Genomic DNA, 4,602 nt, shown 5'->3' with positions numbered 1-4,602 from the left:
TAAATCCGATTCGATTCAAAACACTCGTAACTCAACAGCCTCGACTATGACCAACGTTTAACTCCCATTGGCGGGGTCCACAGAATACCAGCGCACAACCCCCACTGGCAGGGTCCAGAAATACCAGCGCACAACCCTCACTGGCAGGGTCCACAAATACCAGCGTACAATCCCCACTGGCAGGGTCCACAAAGTACCAACGTATAATCCCCATTGACGGAGCCCACTGAAACATAGTTAGGCTGAGAGCATAAATTCGATCTATATCAAAACACTTAGTACCACAATATATATCATAATCTTTCACTAAACATGTGCATAAATCAATATACCATAACATTTCGAAAGCACTTTTCTTTCAAAATATAATTTCATAAATCATGCATAATTTCAGAGAATAATTATTTATTTTCAGAATAAATATGGAATATCTCGAGAAGATGATTTATTACTTACCTTTCACGGAGCACTGAATGAACGGATCGACTAACTTCTAGGAGATTCTTCCGTGCCTATTATCCAAAATTATATTTTTACATTAATTTTAATTCAAAATTAAAATCTAACAAATCTCAAAATTAAAATCTCGCTTAAAATCAGACTCGTCTCTAAACTCGATCAGAATCATCAGATGAAGCCTTCCCCTATGCTAATCCTAGAAGGATAATTTTAGAGAGAGAAATCCATCAAGAGAGAGAGAAACAAGCTAGAGAGAGAAAATTTTAGAGAGAGAAAGTAGAGAGAGAAAGTGCAATTCCAGAGAGAGAAAGTCAGAGTTCAGACTGAAAGAAGAGAGAGAAACTCTCTCTCTCATCAATTTCAAATTTTTTTTATTTTTTATTTATTTATTTATTTATTTATTTATTTACTTACTTATATATATATATAAATATATATATATATTTATTATTATTTTTTTTTCTTTTCTTTTCTTTTCTTTTTCTTCATTTCTTTTTTTTTTCTTCTTTTTTCTTCTTTTTTTTTCTTTTTCTTTCCTTTTCTTTTTTCTCTTTTTCCTTCTTTCTCTTTTCTTTTTTTTTCTTCTTTTTCTTTTTTCTTCTTTTTCTTCTTTTCTTCTTTTTCTTGGTTCTTCCCGTGCCGGAACAGAGGACCCTTGGTCCTCCGGCCTTGATCGGCCGTTCGGGCCATGGCCACCGCGGCGGAGGCTGGCGGCCGACGGGGGCCACTCCCCCGATCACGGAGGAGCGTGGCCGGCGATCGATTTCAATCGCCGGTGCCGGAAAAATCCACAGAAAAAACCTCAAAAACATGGTCTCTTTCTCGATCGGAAATCGGCGACTCTCGTCGCCGGCAGCCGCGCACAGGAGCATGGGAGGAAGGAGAAGAAAGAGGAGAAGAAGAAGGAGACTCACATCGGCCTCCGGCGACCTCGTCGGCGGGCAATCACGGCGAGAAACCCAACAGTGCCCGCGGCTCTTCTTCGGAAAAATCGAAGAGAAAGAGAGGGAGAAGAGGCCGATGGTCGATCTCAAGGGGGAGGGGGTATTCTTATAGGAAATCCTAGGACTCCGAGGGGTCTTAGGAGTCCGATTTTGTCTGGGTTTCGCCAGAGAAGAAGACTCCTACCGGGAGTCTTCTTCCCGGTTTTACTCTGTTTTTTTTTTTTTTTTTTTTTTTTTTGAATTTTTATGGGCTGAATTAGGTTTTAGGCTATCACAAGCTCTTTCCTTGTACATGTATATTTGTTGCTCAACCAATTTTACACAGATTCCTTCCCAACAGCACAGAAGTACCCAAAGCCATTAAAGTTCAACCCAGTATGCACCATTCTGTTTTTTTTCCTGATTTTCAGTTATTAGTACCTTTGCGATGAAGCAAACTACCTCGCAAAATCCATTGCAATATTGGATCCTTGACCGGATGATATTGGATCGAGTGGAAATTTAGAACCCCACACCATTCTCGAAAACAATTTTAAAAAAAAAATGCAGTTGGTATAATTTTTTACCTCGTGTACGCAAGAGGGACGCGTAGGCCACTCATTCAGAACCTTTAGGTAAGAAGCACAATATTTTTTTAAAAAAATAGAAACATAGCAACCAAACATATTTTTTATATCAATTTTTTTTATTTTTATTTTATAAAAATAACAGTGATATCCTTTAAAGTTTGACTTATTTACATTTAAATCTTAAAAGAAAGAAATTTGAAATGAATCTCAAAATTTTATAAATATTGTAAAGAGCCCCAGCCAATCCAATAGAAAATGAGTAATGACCAAAAGTCCTTAGGATCTGGATATCACTTTGAAAATTATAGAGAGGAGGAGGAGGAGGAGGAGGAGGAGGAGGAAAGGCATCGATTTGGTGCCTATCTGCTTCAAGATTTCGGCCATTGTGGCCGAGGCCTGGATTTATAAGATGCGGACCGTCTTCTCCCTTGAGAACTCCACCACTGCGAAGAAGGAGGAGGTCTTGCAACCACCGCAAGATGGCAGCACCACCATGACCCCCACCGTCAGGATACTCTCCTTCAAAGCCGCCAATACCTTGTCCCGGGTTGTCAACATCTACCACTCCCTCTCCAACTTTGAGATTGCACACCTCCACTCCCAAGCCTTCACCTCCCATGCCATCCGCCACCTTGTTTCCACCAACAAGCCCTACCTCCTCTCCCCAGCCCTCGCCAAGAAGCTTGAGGACCTCAACTATGTCGCCATCGTCGCCTCCCGCCTCGGCTGTTCGTTGCTCCCATCCCACTCTCCTCAGCTTTGAGCACATCTACTCCAACCTCTTCGCTAGTCGGATGCTTATCAGATGCAGTCTGGATAATTGTTTTTGCAACATCCAATGGCAAGACAGCTAACCAGAACTGCCCACGGTAAAATCAAAATGTGAAACACAATATAATTTACTTTGAATCCCAGAGACTTGGCTTCTCTATGCTTAAAGCGATTCCACTAAGTCCTCCACTAATGATGCCCATCCGTGCATCCGTTAAAAGTTTTGACTGGTCGCTGTGGGTATATATATGAAGGAGAATTCAGCTGCTTGTTCATTTGACAACGACTATAACTCGTGAGTGCTGAAGAACACTACATTGCCAATTGATTCTCTTTGAAAAGTTGTTAAGCCACCGAGAAATATATCTCCAACCTGAGAAAATAGTGGTCTATCTATCATCACATTGAAACACAAGAGTATAATAGTCGAATGAAGGAAAGGAAAGAATATGCTTACCCCTTCATTCTCCATGTTTTTGATGGCACAATCTAGAGGACCAATATATTTGACGTATGTTGCGCATGCTTTCCCCGAACTTGCATTCTACACTGGAAGAAACTTAGCATTACATGTCCAAAATAGAATGACTTAAAGATTATTCGTCGTAAGGAAGAGAATAACAAACAAGAGAGTAGTAAATGCTCACACCCTTACCAGCTCAGCTGGACATAGTACAAAGCTGATTATTGTTTCACCAAATACTGCCGAAGGAATAATTACGTGGAGTTGTGGTGTATTGCTCTGAGCTTCTCCCGGTATGGAAAACATACATCAAGCGACCAAGTTATCACCTAAGATGGTGATGACGTCTAGATCAATAGCATTTTGCATGCAATCACATTACCATCTTACGTTTTAAGCAAAGTGAAATCAAACCACAAAACTAGAACTTAATAATCTTAACTCATTATTGTTTTGAAACATGTAATAACTGTTTTGTTTGAGAATAAATTCCAAAGAGAAGTGAGCTTTCAAATGCCATCCCAATAAAGGAAGATGATGAACCCCTTATATAGTCCTCTTACTGGTCAAAATTAGAAAAGGGAGATTAAACGAATTTTCTACAAGTAGCCACTTAAGGATAGAGGGCAATTAGAGTGCTACAATTTGAATTGAATAACCAAATATAGGATAATTTGCCATAAAAGTTTTGGAAAAGCACATAAAATTAATGATGGACCTTTAGTTATAGAGGGGCATTCCTTCAGAGTTCAAGAATGTGATTTGTTGATCATACATCCCTAACCAACATAACACATCTTCATGTGGTTGGCAAGCTATGTATCTATCATTGACACACTTGTCTTGAGAAACTAAAATTTTGCATAATTTCAAAGAATATATCAAGCAAGGGATGTAAAGTCTGTATTTGGAAGAGCGGATCAAAATTCATTGGTTCAGAATAAGCTTCGTCCGCATTCTCAGGTGAATGTTCGAGCATCCTGACCCAGACGCAATCGATGTGAAGGCACTCGATGCAGTCCTAGATCGGCTCTATGGCACATAGGGATCGAGTGGCATTGAGCTACTGGCAGCCAGAGGTGCTCACATCCACAAAGGTGGAACGGAGCATCACGGCCTTCTGGAAACCAATCTCAGTGACCTTACAATATTCATGCATCTCGAGCTTGGATAGTATTTGGCAGCCTCGGATGATTGTGGCGAGGCCGACGTCGGTCAGATTGGGGCAGTTCTTGATGTAGAGGGACTATAGCCCGCCTCAGAGAGAGATGCCGTTGAGATGCAGCTAAGTGGCCTTGTAGATGCCATGAAAGTGGCCCACCTTGAGGGACTTGATCCTGGGGCACTTATGGCCAAGGGCTTCCAATGCCATGCCAGCATCCTGGATGTTGCAGGA

At 40.9% G+C, this 4,602-nt stretch overlaps 1 pseudogene; it reads right to left on the bottom strand.

Annotated features, from left to right (window-relative positions):
- Positions 1-2,318: 2,318 nt before the first annotated feature.
- On the bottom strand, positions 2,319-4,365 carry LOC105036733 (mitochondrial arginine transporter BAC1-like; annotated as a pseudogene).
- Between the last annotated feature and the right edge of the window lie 237 nt (positions 4,366-4,602).

The sequence above is a fragment of the Elaeis guineensis genome, chromosome 5 (assembly GCF_000442705.2).
Source record: "Elaeis guineensis isolate ETL-2024a chromosome 5, EG11, whole genome shotgun sequence".
Taxonomy (NCBI): Eukaryota; Viridiplantae; Streptophyta; class Magnoliopsida; order Arecales; family Arecaceae; genus Elaeis; species Elaeis guineensis.
The sequence above is the reverse complement of the archived record's forward strand: the minus strand, read 5'-3'. Positions and strand labels throughout refer to the sequence as shown.